This window comes from Macaca fascicularis, chromosome 10, assembly GCF_037993035.2.
Source record: "Macaca fascicularis isolate 582-1 chromosome 10, T2T-MFA8v1.1".
Taxonomy (NCBI): Eukaryota; Metazoa; Chordata; class Mammalia; order Primates; family Cercopithecidae; genus Macaca; species Macaca fascicularis.
The window spans coordinates 5,468,896-5,487,555 of NC_088384.1; positions in this window are offsets into that span (position 1 = coordinate 5,468,896).

The window sequence follows — 18,660 nt, forward strand, 5'->3', positions numbered from 1 at the left end:
AAATGGAGGCCCAGAGGGGATGAGCTGGCCTGGGGCACCACATTTCCCTGGCTCCCGCCTCTGGCCTGCAGGTACTTCCACACACCTACTGCAAATGCCAGTGTTGTGGGCAGTGGCCATGTTTCTGGAGCCTCCCATGGCCCTGGCCCATGTAGCTGAGGGACTGACCACTTAGGCCAGTAGACAGGACAGCTGTCCACCTGTACATCACTGCATGCACACTCAGAACACATCTGGCACACCCTGGAGCGAGGGACAGGAGGGCAGGAAGGTGGCCTAAGCCAGCCGTGGCCACTCGGCCGGCAAGGGGCTGCCTTTGCTTGGATTCCGCTGGTTGACAGAAAGAGGACTGGCGTGTCTGTCAGGGTTGTGTTCTCTCACGTCGCTGGGAGGTCCCTGCAGTCTCCCCTTGGAATCCTGGAAACCAGAGTGAGCAAATCTGTCCGACTTTCAGCAGGAGTCTGTGTGCCACCCACAGATGGGAGTTGGGAGTTCCCCCAAGGCCACGGCTCCACCTCCTCAAGTCCCTCGTGAAGCCTGCCTACCACCTGGGGCCTGCCATACCTGTGTGCACAAGGGCGTGTGCTTGTGTCTGCATGCGTGTGCACACACGTATATGTAAGCAGGCTTGTGTGTGCATACATACATGTGAGCAGGCGTGTGTGTACATACGTGTGAGCAGGCACGTGTGTGTACATACGTACGTGTGAGCAGGCATGTGTGTATATACATACGTGCGAGCAGGTGTGTGTACATACATGTGAGCAGGCATTGTGTGCACATGTGTACGTGTGTGGCACCCGTGTTAGCACATGTGTATACACATGTACAAATATGCATATGTGCTTGCACACATCTGTGTACACGCATGCCTGTGTGTGCACGCATGAATGCACCCATGTGTGTTGCATGTATACGTGAGTAAGCACCTGTGCATGTCTCTGCATACGCATATAGGTGTGTGTGCTATTCGTGTGCACACATGTACATGTCTGTGTGTGTGTGTCTGTGTGAGTTTCTTGTTACTCCCTCGGACAATCAGGAGCAGTAGAGGTGGAGATAAAGCCAGAAGTGAGAGAAGCACATGTCCCAGGCCTGGGGCCCATCCTACATCAACTTAGCACAAGGAAGGCCTTGAGATCTTGAGCTCCACAAAGCCAAGGTCAGCAGAGCCAAGGTCAGCAGAGCCAGGAGGCGTCTCAGGACAGTGGCGCCAGCACCTTTGTCCTCTCTGACAATTATTTCCCAACTTCTCCCCATGGAGGGCATCTTGCTTGTGTCTTTTGGTTTCAAGCCCGTTCTAAAAGCCAGCCGCATGTCCTTGTGGAAGCTTCCTTTTCCAGTTAGCTCCCCACGGACACGTGCAGGCCAGCGCTCCATGGAGCCCTTCCCGCCGGCCAGACTCCATCACTGGGAGCTTGCCGCCCTTCCCCAGGGCTCTGAGGGGACTTCTCTTAAAGGCTCGACAGGAATTGGAATGGCCGTCCATTTCCCTATCATTTGCTGCAACTGGGGAACAAAGATGATGATTGTAGTGGCTTGTGGGAAAGGGACACAAAGAACGTATTTTTTCTTCCCTTATCCGAGCGGGGTCACCAGGCCCATGGGCTGCCTGGGAATTCCGAAGCGGCAGGGAGGAGCTGGGGCAGGGGGCGGGATGGTCATCCCCGCAGTGCCTCCGGGCGTCCATCCTAGCCTGCATGGCCCATGCCTGGCCCACGTGCATGTGTGGGACACCCTTGGCCTCTCTTTCTCCCTTCCCGGCACAAGCCTCCCTGACCTCCTTCTCCAGGCCCCTTGCGGGCTTCAGCCTCCTCCCGGCCTGCCACCCTCCCTGGGTGCTCTCCGAATCCCCGGGCACCAGTGTCTCCTATGCTGCCTCCAGCTGCCCCCTACCTCCCAAGTTGCCAACTGGGGTGCCTCACAGGAGCCCCCAAACTGCCCTGAAGCCTGACCTCTCTCAGTGCTCCCCATCTTGGCGTAGGGCATCGCCTGCCAGAAATCTGTGCATGGCCTAACAGCCCCTCGCCCTCCACACCTGTGACAACCCCTAGGAGTGGCTTCCTCAACACCTCACCACCCTCGACACTGTCACTGTCGCCTGTGTCCTGGCAGGCTGCCTGCTCTCAAAACAGCTCCCCACTGCACTCCCTTGCCCCTCCCAGTCCTTCTCGCAAAGTGCCTCTGGGCCGGGCGCAGGGGCTTACGCCTGTGATCCCAGCACTTTGGGAGGCCAAGGCAGGTGGATCACTTGAGGTGAGGAGTTCGAGACCATCCTGACCAACACGGCAAAACCCTGTCTCTACTAAAAATACAAAAATTAGCCAGGCGTAGTGGTGCATGCCTGTAATCTGAGCTACTTGTTAGGCTGAGGCAGGAGAATTGCTTGAACCCAGGAGGCAGAGGTTGCAGTGGATGGAGATCATGCCATTGTACTTCGGCCAGAGTGATAGAGCGAGACTCTATCTTGAACAAAATTAAAAAATAAAAATAAAAACACCTCTGACCCTGTCACTCTGCCTAAAATGTTCTGGAGCCTCCCTGTGGCCGCAGGATGAAGCCCCCAGTGTCACATGCCTCTGGCTCGTGGGGAATGTCAAGGACACTGAACCTGCAGGGTTGGGCATGCCAGGAGCTGTAGTGCAGGTCCCCTGCCCCCACCTCTGCTGAGGGTCCTGCACAGATGAGTGTCCTGGCTGCCCAGGCCTCCTGGGGGGTTCGTTGTTGTGCACTCATTGTTTTTGGCCCCAGACAGTCATGGAATTCAAAGTTTTCCAGACATCACAGGCCACGGAATCTTAAGAGGACAGAAGAACGGCACGTTAAGGATTACCATTGCCTTCTGCAGGAGGAGGGAACTGTAGTGCTGTCCGGGGCTGGGGAGGGACCAGGTTTGTTCTGGATGGGGGATGCAGAGGTGACCCCATCTCTGGCCCTGTCCCCAGGATCACCAAGCCAGTGGTGAGTGCTCTGGATCATGGCCTGGGCAGTTGGGGTTGGGGGTCAGGAGGCCCCTCCCAGGCATGAGGCCCATTGCTTTCCAGGTGGAAGGGGTGGGGTGGGGAAGGCACTGTGGGGAGAAGGAGCACCAGGAATGTTCTAGCAGGGAGAACACCTAGACCAGACTGGAGCAATGGCCGGTGCTGCATTCTCAGGTTTTGTAAGAACTTGCTCATTTAATCTCCATACTGGCCCTATGGGATGGCACCAGTGATCCCCACTCTGGGGGTGAGAAAAATGAGGCAGAGAGGTTACAGATAAAACTGGTGGAGCCAGGATTTGAACCAGGGACTCAGCTCTGGAGGCTGGGCTCCTAAGCATCATGCAGTCCTGCCTCTGGGACTTGGGGGGTTCGGGGGGTCAAGGGTGAGGCGGGACAACCACAGGGTGCCAGGGCCGGCTTCACACTGCACCGCAGGGCTGGGGAGGTACAAGTGACTGGGAGACAGGTGTCTGGGAGGGGAGGGCAGTGACCGAGAGAGAGTGAGGAGCCCAGGATAGCTTGAGCCCCAAGTGAGAGCTGGGGCCTTTGCCCTGGAAGGAGGACAGACAGGGAGGTCTGGGGTGAAGAGGCCAGTAGGGCCCCGCAGGAGGGCTGGGGAGGGAGCTGAGTGCTGCCTGGGGCTCTGTGAGTTCCCAGCCAGCCAATATTCCCCTGTAGCCCTCCTTGGAGCTGTGGGCTGGCACTTCAGGGACCAATGGGACCTGTGACCCAGTGCCAAGCTGGAAAGGGCCTGCTGAGTAGACCGAGGTGGCTGCAGGCTGCATCATCTATGGGGCAGGAGGCCTTCAAAGGTGGTCCAAAGCCATCCCTTCCCTGGGGGTCAGGCAGTCAGGCCCTTAGGCTGTGCCCAGTCACCCTGCCAGAGCCAGAGGCCCCCCAGCATGCCAGCCATCTGCCCCTGTAACCAGCATACCCGGAAGAGCTGAGGATGCCACGGACTCCTGCTAGGATTCCACGGAGCTCACATTTCCTTCCCATGAGTCCACAGCCCTTCGGAGCCCAGCCCTGGCAGCTGAAAACTGCAGGTTCACGGCCCCAGGCCTGGATGCTGTGGCCTGAACAGAGGAGAGGGCTCAGTGCAAGGGTCAGGAGGCTCGGCTTCCAGCCCTGGCCGACACTGACCATGGCATGACCTTGGCCTGGCCTTTGGACTCTCAGGGCCACGTCACACAGGAGTGAGGAGGCCCTTTGGCCTAGTGGCTTTAGGGGATGGCTGTGCCTGTGATAATACAGCAACCCAGCCCCCTGTTGCTCCCTGGCCTTCAGTGGCCCCCCGACCCAGCTGGACCCCACTGTGCCCTCTGCCTCAGAGCACCAGCCAGCAGCCAGTACTTGGGTAACTGCCTCCATCGCAGGGCCGGGTCAGTGGTGTGCAGCCCAGGGTGGCTGTGTCACCTCAGAACTGTGCAAGACCAAGCTCCTCCACCCGGTCACCTCTTCCCCTTGTGCCCAGGGACCTCCCAGCTGCTGTCAGGTGGGTGGCTACCACCATGGCACTAGCCAGCACAGGCCAGGTACACAGGCAGCATTAATTACAAGATGAGGCTGGGCATAGTGGCTCATGCCCGTAATCCTAGCACTTTGGGAGGCTGAGATAGGTGGATCACTTGAGGTCAGGAGTTCAAGACCAGCCTGGCCAACATGGCAAAACCCCATTTCTACCAAAAAGACAAAAAATTAGCTGAGTTTAGTGGCACATGCCTGTAATCCTAGCTACATGGGAGGCTGAGGCAGGAGAATCGTTTGAACCCAGGAGGCAAAGCTTGCAGTGAGCCAAGATCACCCCACTACACTCCAAACTGGGCAAGAGAGTGAGACTCCATCTCAAAACAAACAAACAACAACAAAAAACAACTACAAGATGAATGTCTGTGTTGGGTCTGGCTGGCCATCAGCAGATCAGGGGCCTGAGTCCACTCTGTCGGGTGGAGAGTGCCGGGTCCCCACGTGCCGCTTCGCGGGTGACCTGATGGCTGAGAGCAGCCAGTGCTGAGGCCATGCAAATTTCAGCGTCCAGTGTGGGGCTGCAGACCCCAGCGCCCTGGGTCTGAATCCTGCTGCTGGTCCTGAGATATGGGAGCCACAAGTACCCGGGTGTGGGTGCTGATGGCTCTCGGGAAACCTGGAGGTGATGAGGCTGCTCCTGGCACGACCCCTGTCCCAGTCACCCTGACCATCCACACTCTTAGCTCCTGCCACTGCTGCCCCAGTCTGGGACCTGTCTCCAGCCCGGTCCCCCAACCCACGCTCCTGTAGGCGAGGTGCTTCTAGAAGCCTGCCCCCGACCACGCCTCGTCTTCCCCTCCTGTGCTTCTCCCTGAACTAAGGTTCTCGTTTGTGCTGCTCGCTGCTGATCCCGGGGTCCTGCACTGAAGGCCCTGAAATAGGCCTGGGGGTCTCGGGAGGTGTCACATAAATATGGCGGGCGTGTTCTGGACAACCTCGGTGACCTCTGTGGCCAGCTCAGCATCTTCATTCCGTCCCCTCCCCTCATGTGCACAGGGCCCAAGTCTCTTCCCAGCCTCTGCTGCCTCCCTCCCTTCTGCCCGCCTGGAGCGCTTTCCCTCCTTCTGTGGCCCACACTGAACACAGGGCTCCCTCTCTGAACCCCAATCCACCAACACCCCCTGCCGGACCCACCCACTTCCCTCCACCTCAGCCTTCACGCATCCTGTTCCCTGTGCCCGAAACACCCTTCCTGCCCTTGCTTCCTGGGACCCAACTTGCAGGGAGGGGCTTCCCTGGGGCCTAGCAGGAGTGACCCCTGCCCTGCACCCTTATGGTGGCATCAGCTCTGGCACCTGCCCAGCGCTCCCAGGAGCGGACGCTCTCACTGCTCTTACGGCTGTTTGCCTGGATGTGGGCTAGGAGCGGGGCACAGTCTGAGCCAGGCCCATCCCCGGTGCGAATCCCTGTGCGGGGGACCGACAGGAGATTGAGCCCAGGAGGGCAGAGGGACTGGGCGTGGGAATGGGGGCCAGAGGCCCGGCAGCACCAGCCCCAGATCTGGGCTCTGCCAGAGGCAGGGGGCCACTGAATCCACGCCCCTCATCCATCACTGGAGAGAGAGTTCAGGGCCGTGGGGTGTAGCCCCTCCCTCATGTCCCATCTCCACCGGCTTCCCCTCCACACTGCAGGGCACCTGCCTGGGGAAGCCCCCACCTACCAACCTGTCCTCTCTGCCTCAACCCTTGTGACCCCAATCCAGAATCTATACCCAGTCAGAAGGAACTTTCAAAACACTCCTCTGGGCCAGGCGTGGGACTCATGCCTGTCATCCCAGCACTTTGGGAGGCCCAGGTAGGTGGATCACTTGAAGCCAGGAGTTCAAGACCACCCTGGCCAATATGGTAAAACCCCGTCTCTACTAAAAAAAAAAAAAAAATAGCCGAAAAAAATTAGCCGGGCATGGTGGCGCATGCCTGTAGTTCCAGCTACTTGGGAGGCTGAGGCAAGAGAATCGCTTGAACCTGGGAGGCAGAGGTTGCAGTGAGCTGAGATTGTGCCACTGCATTCCAGTCTGGGCGACAAGAGTGAGACTCCTTCTCAAAAAAGCAACAACAACAACCATAACCACATTCCTCTCATCTCATCACTCACCTGCTAAAACCTTCAATGACTTCCCGTGGCCCTCAGGGACCCACGGGTGCCCAAGGCCCTTGGTGGCCTGCCCACTCTCCCCTGAACCCCAGGCCCTGTCCCTGGCAGGGGCTTCCTCACCTGTGGATGCTGTGCACACTTTTCCTCACCCCACAGCCCTGCTTTATCTCTGCTCTTTGCCTTCAGGACTCAGGTTAGTGGTCAGGAAACAGTCCGTGATTCTCAGGCTGATGACGGCACACCTCCCATGGCCCATGCATGCTCCCTGTGGGTGCCTTCACCCACACAGAATGGATTTTGGTGCCAGCCTCCCGATAAGGCTGGACATTCCTGGTTCATGCCGGGGAGGCAAACCTCACTACGGGAGTTGGGGCTGTGCGCGCAGGCAGGATGCTAACTTAGAGTCCACGGATGTGCTGCTGCTGCTCCTCCCCTCAGCCTTGGTTTCCCCATCTGTGAAATGGGGAGCAGTCCCACGGCACAGGGGCAGTGGGGTGTGCTGGGGAGAGTGTGGCTGTGGCTCCGTCCAGCGGTTGCCTGCAACACCAACTCTGTCACTCACCACCGCGTGACCTCGGTTGACTTCCTCCATCCTCTGTTTCCTGGCTGTGAAATGGGGATGACTGCAGGGGCCAGAACTTGGGACTCCGCGGATGATGTGCAGCATGCACCGTCAGAGTCAGGCTCGCGGGAGCAGCCCAGGCACCAGAGCAGTCAGGGAGCTCCCAGCCCAGGTGGGAGGCTGGCACTGGGAGGGTCCCAGGGGAAGGAGGGCCCGCGTGAGGACACGGCGGGCATGCCGTTGGCCTTTCCCTGACTGCCCACCCTTGGGAAGGTCGTTGGCCTCCTGAGCAGTCTGCCCCTGTGAGGCCTCGCAGCATGGCCAGGCCTCACTGTGTTCCCAGGCCCTGGGTCATGGCCTGGCAGCCCAGCTGTTCCTGGGAGCTGGCCCTGGCTGAACGCGGCACTCAGCCAAGCCGTATTTCTGCATTTAGCACTGGAATCACAGTCCCGTAAAGCAGAGGGGCCACTTCCTCTTCCTCCTCCTCCTCCTGCAGCAAGAGAAGCACCAAGGCCACCCCTCTGCAGCTGCAGGTCACCTCGGGTAGCTGGTCGCCAGCCCCTGCCCGGGCTGAGAGCCCCTCCATCGACACAGGCTCTGGGGCAAGACGCTGGGGGCCACCACAGGCTTGGGGTGGACGAGTGAGCATCAGGGATGAAAGCAGCCGTGTGGAACCTGAGGCCGTGCTGGCCTGGACTGGGCACTTCACGCGCTGTGCCTCAGTTTCCCCATCTCCTTCCCCTCTCTACTATTTTGTTCACCAAAGGCCAGGTGGGCCCAGCACCACACCAAGCCCTGGCCTTGGCCCTGTCCATAGGGCTCCATCTGATTCAACTGATTCCTCCAGGCAGGCCTCAGCCCCTCCCTGACCAGGGCCCAGTGAGCTCCTGCAGCCAGAGTGGGCTTTGTCACCTGGTGTGGACAGACCCCCCTAGCTGGGGGTGGGGTGGCAGGATGGAAGGCCCAGGGCGGCGGTGAGCCAGGACAGGGCCAGCAGGAGGGTGTCTGAGGCGAGGGCCTCCCGGGAGCCGTGGCCAGATGCCCTGTCCTCTGGGGTGGCAGGGGCACGTCTGCAGGGAGACGGCTGTTCCTCCAAGTGAGCCCCTCAGAGCTGGGGGAGATCCAGCTGAGGCTGGGAGCCAGGTGGGGGAGGACCCCTGTCATCTGGGCCCTCTGGCTCCAGTAGTTTGGTGTCTCTGGGCAGTGGACCCTGTCCGGGACCAGGCCCTGCACCGGGCAGGACAGCAGTGACCTTGGCCTTGACCTCTTCAGGACGACCTCCCCCAGGCCCAGGGAGACAGCTGAACCCATCACTCCAGACAAGGCTGCCCTGGCTGGGATTCTGCCCTGGCTGGGATTCTGCCTGGGATGTCAGGGTCAGAATAGAGCAGCAGAGCCCACCAGGCCTGGCCGCAACTCCTAGCCCGCTTCCCTGCCTGCCACCAGGCTCCCGCTGCGCCAGCCAGCAGCCACCCTGCCCACTGCTGATGAGGCAATCTCACCCGTGGGCCACCTGCCCCTCACTGAGGCACGGGTCGTTCCAGCTGGGAGAGCCGGTGGTTTCCCTGCCCTTGGGGTCCCAGCTCCCATCAGCTGCCAGGGCCTCCTGCCCACAGCCATTCCCACACCCTGAACCCTCCCTGCTGCTGTCTGCCCCGATCCCCCCGAGACTCCCTTACAGATGTCTCCCCGAGGCTCTAGGAGGTTGGAGACTTGACCAGGGTCACCCAGCTGTCACCGTGCTGGGCACAACAGACAACAGTGTTTACTGCCCCCCACTCCTATGGCTGGCCCAAGGGCAGAGGGGAGCAGGGAAGGCCCCTATCCCTGAGGGACACCACAATGTGACCTGGACTCATGTCTCTGGGTCTTGTATCCTCATCTAGAGCACAGGGATGGGACACTGGACCTTGGCCTCTCCTGGGATGAGACGAGAGCACGGGAGACGCCTAGAGACGCCTCCCACCACCTGGCAAGTGCCGGACCACCGGGGCTCCCTCTTTGTTCCTGTCTCTCGCCATCTCATCTGCTAGGTGTGACCTCGGGCCACACGACCTTCTGCAGCTGGGCATGGGGCAGTACCCTCTGCTCTGCAGGCGGCCCTGGTGGGGATATCCTGTGTGCAGTGGCTGGCACCACGGTGGGGGCAGTGGGAGCAGAGGGTGGTGCAAACAGGAGGGGGATGGGCAGGGCCTCCTGGTCTGGCCTGTGGCCAGCCTCACCCACTCACGGAAGGGGTGGAATTATTACCTGTTTTACATATGGGGAAACTGAGGCTGGGAGAGGCAGAGGATAGCGGAGCCCAGGGTGAAGTGGAAGCGAGCACAGAGGGAGGTGGGGTGAGACCCCAGTCCGGCAGAACTCCTGCAACCCCACTGGAGGGTTGAGGGGCCGGCCTCCTGCACACCCCTCCACCCACAGCCCCCCGCTGTACCCAGCACCGTGCCCGCCTGGGGGATGTTGCTGCCGGAGCCGGAGATGCCCCCGGCAATGGTGGTGGTGGCCAGGCTGGTGTTGGAAACGCTGCGTACCCACCCCACCACCTCCGTGCTCTTGACCCCAGGGCCGCTCAGCCTAGGGGCCGGTGTAGGCGGGGCCAGGCCTCCTTGACACTGATTCTCCAGCCTGGGGCGGTGTCCACATGGCTGCCCCTTCCCAGACCCACGCGTTTCATTGGGCGCCAGGCGCCACCTGGTGGCCAAGCCAGAAGCTGCCGCTACCAGAGCCGCGTGGAAAGCATCCCCAGACCCTCAATGTCCTCTTCCTGTGAGCTTGGGGAAACTGAGGCTGGGGAGGGGTAGGATCTCCCCAGGTCCCTCATAGAGGCAGGGCCTGGACTAGGGACAGAGATCAGGGCTCCTGACGCCTGTCCAATGCCTGCAGCTGGGCTTAAGTGGCTTAGGGGATGTAGGGGCCTGGCCATGCAAGGATGGAGGACGGAGCCCAGCGCCTGAGGTCCGGTGCACTCGCCCTGGCCATGCCAAGGCCTGGGAGCTGTGAGCACTAGCAGGTCCCACCTGCTTCCCCAGCATGGGTCCCAGGGCCCACATTTGGCAGCATCTTTGTAGGAGACACTGGCCTCACTCTTGAAAGCAAGGAAATGGGACCAGGTCTGGGGTTCACACCTAGGAGCTAGGCCCTGCCCAGGCCCAAGGCCCAGCTCACTGGGGAGAGGGGGAGTCCACAATGGCCCAGAGCTTTGCCTAGAGCGGCAGCACCAACAACCACGTGTCAGCGCCTGTCCTCGGAGGTCCCAGCCCTGAGCCAGCCTCACGGAGCAGCTCAGAGCACTGCCCAGCTCTGAGTCCTGTCTGGGGCCTGGCTGCTGTTCCCTTTGCTGCTCCGGAGCCCGCTGAGTCCCATGGGGACAGGGTGTGAGGTGCGCTTTCTGACTCTGAGGGCCCCAACTGACAGGGTAAGACAGCCAGGCCTCTCTTCAGAAGCCCCTAGGGCAAGGTGGGCAGGGAGGGTGGGGGTACCGGCAGCTACTGAGTCTCATATCACAGGGTGGGTCTAGGTGGCTCCCCTGGTAGCAAAGGCCTGGCCTCCAGCTCTCAAGGTCAGTCCCTGGGGCACCTCACATATGACAGGTCCTAAATCTCGCCTGCCCAGATCTGTCCCCAGCCTGACTCCTCTGTCCCAGTGGCCATCCACCTACCCACCTGGAGAGACCTGGGCCTCCCCGCCACCCCCGTCTCTGCCCCAGCCGGTCCCCAGGTCCCAGCTATGTCACCCTTCGACAGCCTCTCAAACCCGACACCTCCAACACTCCCTGGTCATTACTGTCGTCTCGGCACATCCTTTGGCCTGAGCCCGGGCAGCCACCCTCTCAGAGCTCTACACCCCTACAACTCCTCTCCCTTCACGGTGGCCAATGCAGGGTTGCCAGCCCGGGCTGCGCTCAAGCCCCTGTGTTGGCCTCTGCACTGTGGGATAGCCACTGGGTCTGACTTAAAAAGCCAGAGCTGGTACAGTCCGGCTAGCCCAGGAAACTGTGGGTAAACCAAGTCACATGGACCTGTTTCCTCCCTGCAGGCCTTGTCAGAGCCTTCAATAGGTTCACCACAGCATGACTCCGAGAGAGGGCATTGTGAGCAGCAACCGTGGGGCATTTGTCCAGGGAACGTGCCATCCAAGAGTATTTCCCAGGCTCCTGAGAGGGACAGCCAGCCAGCTACCTCCTCAGCCTGGGTCCCCAGGGTCCCCCAGGGGCTGCCCCCTGCTGCTGGCCTACCCTGCAGCCCCCTCTGCCACTTTCCCCCCTGGTGCTAGGTTCCACCCTATTCCACTTGACTGAGTCCTCACTCTAACCTGTTTGTTCATTCAGTGGGCTTTTTTTTGTTTTTTTGTTTTTGTTTTTGTTTTTTTTTTTTTGAGATGGCACCTTGCTCTGTCACCAGGCTGGCTGGAGTGCAGTGGTGTGATCTCACCTCACTGCAACCTCTACCTCCTGGGCTCAAGTAATTCTCTTGCCTCAGCCTCCTGAGTAGCTGGTATTACAGGCACCCGGGCAGGAGGCTGCCAGGCATGTCACTGGCTCAGGACAATGACCGGCGGTCCTGTGGCTGTAGTGGGCATAGAGGCCCTCACACCTCCCCTTCAATCACACACACGCCAGGGGAGCGGGAAGCGCCCTGGGGTCCCTCCCCAGGATTGTCCTCAAACCCAAGGCTTCCATAGCCCAGAAGGGGTCACCCTATTCCCAGCTTTGGCCTCGGAGGTGGGGGCTGCTGCCACACAGTGTCGCTGTCGGGAAATGCACAGTCCAATGGCGGGGGTGGCTGGCGGGCAGGGGCCCAGGCTGCCCAGGAGGGGCGGATGGTGGGGGAAGCAGGGCGGGGTGAGAGATGGCAGCCATTGAAGGAGGCACTGACCGCCCAGGGCAAGGCCCTTTACGGCTTCCCTGGCAGGGCACGTGGCCCTCCTGGGCCCTTCCTCCACAATTCACAACAAAATCACAAACCGCACCCCCGAGCAGGGTGGTGAGAAGACACCCAGAGGCCAGGCTGGGTTCGCGCTGTATTCACCCGTCATCCACCCCATTCCAGAACATACTCATTACACATTCTACATTCAATATTCGAGGGGCCATTTTCCCTTCCTGCTTCAAAAGAAATGGAAACAAGACTCTTCCTGGGCCCTCAGCTCTACGCCCCATGCTGACGCGTGACCCGAGAAAGGTCCCCCTCAAGATGCTCCCTGTCTGCCACCTCGCTGGTCTTGTCCTAGCCCTGGCCCTGGATGGCGGCCCTGTCCCTTGGTGCTCAGACTGCTGGGTTCAAGAGGTAGACCGGCTCTGCATCCCTCCTAGGAAGGCCAAGGTCAGCAGTGGCCCTTTTGAACCTTAGGGCCCGGGGGCCTCTCAAAGGGCCCACTCCGGACAGCCCAGGAGCCCCCTCGAGTCTCTCCGAGACCTCATCTCCTCGGCGAGCAGGGCCGTGCAGACCTTTCTGCCTCGGGTAAGACTGTGCCCTGGCTGTACTGCCTGAGCTGGGAGGGGTCCGTGGCACGAGGCTCCTGCACGGCCCAGGAAGCTGGGGCCATCCTGAAGGTCCCTGGTCCCCGACTCTTCTCTCTGGACTTTGTTCTCAAGGTGACTCATCCACATCCCTGGGCACTCTGATATAGTATCAGCTTAAATCCTCATGGGCGCCCTGGGAGGTGGAAGCTACGGTGACCCCACCACGAGACGGGAAACAGGCTTGGTGAGCAGAGTGACTGATCTAGGCCTGTCACCCCCAGAGCTTTCACAAGCTGCTGCCAACCAGGTGATAAGTGGCTCCCTCCTCCCAGGGCCCTCATCCTATATTTTGGGCGAGTTCTGGCAACCCCATCTCTAGGTACAGACAGTCCTTTGGTCAGCTGGAGGGTAGGGAGGGACACGGGGTGAACCAGGCATCACCTCCTCCAGGAAGCCACCCCTGACTGCAGGGCTGGGTCCAGGGATCCTTAGGGTTCCCCAGCCCTTGGGCTGCTCCACTGTGATGCTGACCCCAACACGTGGCCACTGTGTGTCCCTGGCAGCTCCCCGACCAGGCCTTGAGCTCTGCAGGGCCAAACCCTGCTCCAACTACACAGTATGGGGGCGGGGAGGAGAGGCTACGTTCACAGTCTGCTCAGACACAGACAGGGACTACGGTGGCCAGAGGTGGGTCTGAGCCGTGGACTGAGGGGTGGGGGAGCCATGGTGAGCAGGAGAGAGTCCTGGTGGAGGTGAGCACAGGCATGAGGGAGGGGTGCTGGGAAGCAGCGCAGGCGAGGGTGTCGGCAGAGATCTGCTCCGGAGACAGAGGGGGTTGCTCTGAGACTCTGAGGCAGTGGGAGTGGGGAGGTATGGAAATGGTGTTCACAGGACAGAAGTGACCAGACGTGGCTGCAGACTGATTATGGGGTGAAGAAGGGGAGCTGGACAGTGCCCATGTGTCACTCACTCTGGCCCCAGAGGATGATGGGAGAAGGGACCACGGGGCAGGTCACTCACTCTGGCCCCAGAGGATGATGGGAGAAGGGACCACCGGGCAGGTCACTCGTCTCTAGCTGCAAACTCCTATGCTATCAAGACCCAACTCAGATGGCCCCTGCTTTAGGAAGCCCTCCCTGCCCTTGGGCCCCTCCTCCACATTCCCTTTGCCCTTGGTCCACAGTGTGGCAGCAGCTCTGGGAGGGTAGGCAGGCCTGGGCTCTGAGGTGCTTGCCATGAAGAACTGGCACAGATGGGTGTCAGGGTAGGGGGTGCTGGTCTGTCCAGATGTGGCCATGCAGGGCTGGGGTTGCCTGCAGAACCAAGGGAGGTCAGGAGGGCACAGGGGGGAATCTGGGCCAAGATCGTGGCCTGGGTCAATAGGGGTGAGGATGGGCATTTGGGTGGGGGAGGTGTGGGCCCAGTTGTGTCAGCACCTCCCCTCCAGGTGCTCTCAGTGCTGGTGCAGGCATGGACAAGCCCACCCTGCATGCCCAGAGTGGGACTGCTGAGACCAGCCTATGGCAGCTGCTGGCACAGGGGCATGAGGCCTCCCAGGAGAATAGGTGCACATTTGGGATGGCAGTCAGTCAGAGGAATTACGGGTGCCCTGGGAACTGTCCTGAGGGAGGACGGAAGGACAGGCATGTCCAGGCTTTGGTCAAGGCACTTAAGGCACTGAGGTGGCCTCGGGAGCCAGGCCTTGGCAGTGCTCTGAGCTGCGGACCTGGGGCCTCGGTGGCTGCCCCGTGGGGACCTCTCCACTGGGCTTGGGTCCTGGTGCTCAGCCTGCCTGGCTCAAAGGCAGCATAAGAGGGCAGAGAATGGGCTGGGCCTGGCATCCTGAGCCCAGGGTGCAGCATGGAGCCAGCTGAGGACTCTGGAGGTGCTGAGAGGCACGAGCAGACAAGCCTGATGACCTGGAACAGCTCATGGCCGGGGGCCTCCACACTGTCCCGCAGCAGATGCCCCCCAGAGCCCAGTCCCTGGGCTTCCAGAATGAAAGGGGCCAGTTCCAAGTTCACGGTCAGAACAGCTTTATTGACTCTAGGCCCCAGATGCCCGCCCATCTTCGGCTCAGGCCCCCTGTAGGTCACCGACGTTGGGGGCAGCCCTCCCGTGGGGTCGTGTCACTGGGCTCCTCAGGGAAGGCAGTAGGTTGTATAGTTATCTTCTGAGGGGCAACATCACTGCCCTGAAACCACACAACCTACTACCTCACCCCGCCAGGCCCGGCCTTACACTGCGGGAGGGCCCGCCGCCCCCGCCCAACACCAGCCCCTGCCCAGCGGTCCTCAGTCACCGGAGCAGGAGGGCTGGGCAGGCGCAGGGCAGGAGGGATGGGGAGATGGCACCCCAGGAAGGGGCAGCTGCTACTGGCTGGTCTCAGGAAGCCCTGGCTCTCTGGGCCTCAGTTTCCCCAGGTACAGAGGAGCCGCCGTCTGCCTTCAGGTTGTGCCTATGTGGGGCCCAGTGTGTGCAGAGCTGTTCCTCTTACTTCCGGCTCGGGAAAGGTGCCTCGGCCTCCCTTCCTCCACAGGCAGAGGCCCTGCCACTGAGCTGGCCAGGCTGGGGCACATGCTGGGCACCTGGGGTGGTGGGCAAGGCCAACACTCACGGCCCCGTGACCTCCGCATGTCTCAGCCACTCCTGGCCCCGTGGTGCCTTCTGGTGCTCAGCGGAGGGTATGGCCCAGTCTCCTGCTCAGGGTCACCCATGAGCCTGTGTCTGATGGGGCTGGTGTTGGGAGACAGAGGTCGGACAAACAGCCGCATGCATCGCTGCTCTCAGTGTGGCTGGGGCAGAGGGTGGGGTTGGCTCAGCTCTCCTCTGCCTTGGATGCTCTCCTTCCTTCCTCATCTGCCTCCATTTTACAGAGGAGGAAACCGGCCCAGAGAGATCGGGGCCTGTCCAAGGTCACAAGGCAAGAGGAACCTAGGCCTGTCAAACTTCTTAGTGCAGGGAGCCCCTGCCCCCGCCTGCTGCCAAGCCTGCCCCCAAACCTGCCCCCGCCTGCTGCCAAGCCTGCCCCCACCTGCTGCCAAGCCTGCCCCCAAACCTGCCCCTGCCCCTCCCAGCCAGGGTTCCAGATGCTCTGTCCACCGCAGATATTACAGCCACTTCAGGAAAGACAGTAGATTGTATAGTTATCCCATAGCAGGGCAGAGCCCCAAACTATACAACCTACTACCTCACCCCAAAGGGCAGTCGGTCTTGGTGCCGATGGGACTCCATGGCTTCCAGAGGCACCTCCTGGAGCAGGGGAGGAAAGAGGGCTGAGGGGAACAGGGCTCGGGGCTTGGTAAGCCACAGGAACCAAGGGCACAGGGATTCTGGCGGGCAGGTGCGGTGGGTGCAGGGGACTGGGACACCCAACCTCTGGGAGTGGGGACACCGTGGCCAGCACCAGCAGGGACAGGAGCCTGCAGGAAACCACCAACCAGAGAGGGACGAGAAAGAGAGAAGGAAGGAGGGAGGGAAAGCCCCAGTGGCATTTTGTGACGCTGTCACAGGCAGCCGGCCCCCTCTCATCTGGACAGGAGTGGCCGTAATGTCCCCAAGGAACTCCGCACTGGAGACCCTAAGAGGAGGGCTGTCATCTATCAAAGGCCAGCAAGCCACGGGCGTGCGAATGCCCACCCTGCTTGGCCCTCCCTCCCCGCACAGGCCGCCAGAAGCAGCACTCGGGGCCCCCAGGCTGGCTGAGCAGCAGCCCCCGGGGCGTGCTGTCTCCTCCCACTGGGCAGGCAGGCATCCCTCCCCAGGGACTCCGGCTTTGGCCGTGCTATGCAGGCTGGCCTGAGCTGACCATGCTATAGGAGGTGGCGGGACATGGTTCTTTCCTTCCTTGAAGGAAGTGGCCTCTTGGGGAGAGCAGCTGGAGGGGGAAGCACAGACCCTCCGGGCCACCCAGGGTCCAGTGCCTGTCCCTACGGGGGCTGGCACACTCACTGCCCTAGCTTGGGGCTCACAGGGCTGGGGCAGAGTGTGGCATGAGGACAGCACTGAGGGGGGTCTCGGGGTTCCCCTAGCAGGGGAACGTGGCAAGAGATGGGCCTCCCTGAGCCCCGCCTATCCTGGGCCTGGGGCAGGGTCAGCCTCAACAAATGCTAACTGTGGCTACCACCTTCCTGGGGGAGCCTGGGGAAAAGCTGAGGAGGCAGGCACGACTGTCAACTCCTCTTACAGGTGAGGAGACCGAGGCCCAGAGAGGCAACGTGACCCAGATGTCACACAGCCAAGGGGGGCAGCAGAGTGAAGTCCAAATGTTCTGCTTCCTGCCAAGTTAAACGGCGCGCCAGCTCTCAGCTCCCCGTGCCCAACTGGACTTGGAAGGTCTACCCAAGCCCTCCTTCCACAGCCCATCCTGAGCAGGCCGCCTACTCCAGGCAGGCACCAGGCTGAGCTGGACCATTTAATCCTCACAGCCCTGGTGAGGCTGAGATAATGAATCCCACTTCGTAGTGGGGAAACTGAGGCTTGGGGGTACTGAGGCTCTGGCTGGATCCCACTTCGTAGTGGGGAAACTGAGGCTCGGGGGTGCTGAGTCTCTGGCTGGATCCCACTTCGTAATGGGGAAACTGAGGCTCAGGGGTGCTGAGTCTCTGGCTGGATCCCACTTCGTAGTGGGGGAAACTGAGGCTCGGGGATGCTGAGTCTCTGGCTCTAGGTGCCTTTGCTCTCAGAAATTGGTCGGGGAGGGGGTCTGCTTGCTCTCTGGGCACTGTGTCCTACTCCCTCCCGAGGGGTATCTGCAGCAAATCCCAGGTGCTCAGCCAGCAAGGAGACTACTGAGGCTCACACCTGGCGCCACCCACCCAGAACTGGAGACTGAGATGCTGACTCACCCAGGCGTGGGGACCGGGAGGGCCCCAATGCAGCCTGACCCTCCTCTGTCCGGGCATCATCTGCCCTGGGGTCTCGAAAACCCCATGTTCCCTCAAGGCCTCAGAACAAAAGCTGTATGAGAGGGTCTGGGGGTCCTGTTCCCCTGCCCCAATTCTGGATCCCCTGACTGGTGGGCAGGACCAAGATGTCCCTAAGGACTGTCCTGGCAGAGCCAGCCAGGGTGGGGCGGGGGCTGAAGGGACAGTGGCTGAGGGTCTCCTTGGACCCTCCCAGCTGGAGTGGCCAGAGTGGGAAGATCAAGGCCATCCCAGCTCCGCTGAGCTCAGGCTGACTCAGGCTGTCGCTCACCTCATCACCAGCTCCCAGTCAGGTGGTCCACCTTGAATGTCCCCGCATCTGCCCCCATCTGCACCCCTGGGAAGTGCCTTGGGGAAGGCTGTGGGGTGGGCTGCACCCTAAGCATGCGCTCTGGGCTCCTGACTTAGTCTCTGGCTGGCTGGGTCCCCTCACACCTACCTACTGGGTTCTGACCCATGGTCCCAGCAGGCTAAAAGCGGGGTGGCGCAGGACGGCCCAGCAGGTGGAGCTGTGGGAATCCAGGCCGGCCTTTGGGCTACGCTCTGGGCAGGTCTCATGCCCTCGTGGGCCGTGGTCTCTCCACTGAGGCAAGGGGTCAGCTGCCAGGGCCCCCGCCACCAGCCATCAGAGCTGGAGTGCAGGTGGGGACCACCACACAGATTCCAATGGCCCCAGCCCGGCCCCCACAGGTCCCCCAAGCCAGGACTTCAGCCCCCCAGAGCCTGCAGTGCCCATCATGGGGGGGCCCCAGCCCACAGGTCTGGCTCTATAAGGTGTGGCAGACAGAGAAAAGCAGACAGGCCCCTAGTCCACCCTGGTCGTCACCACAAGTGCCCTCTCCCTGGGCCCCTAGCCCTGCCTGGGAGAAGCAGATATGACTCAGTTTCCCTTATTTGGCCTTTCTTGTTCTGGGTTAGACTTACCCAGGTGGCATCTTGAGTCATCCTGGGCGACGGCAGGTAGCCTCAGGGCATTAGGGCTGCCTTCCAGGATGACCGGTGGCTAGGTGACAGGAGGGGCTACCGCAAGGCTTCTGTCCCCAGGGAGCACTTGAGGCAGGCTGGGCCCTGCAGACAGGCAGTGCACGTAACAGAGCCCAGGCCCAGA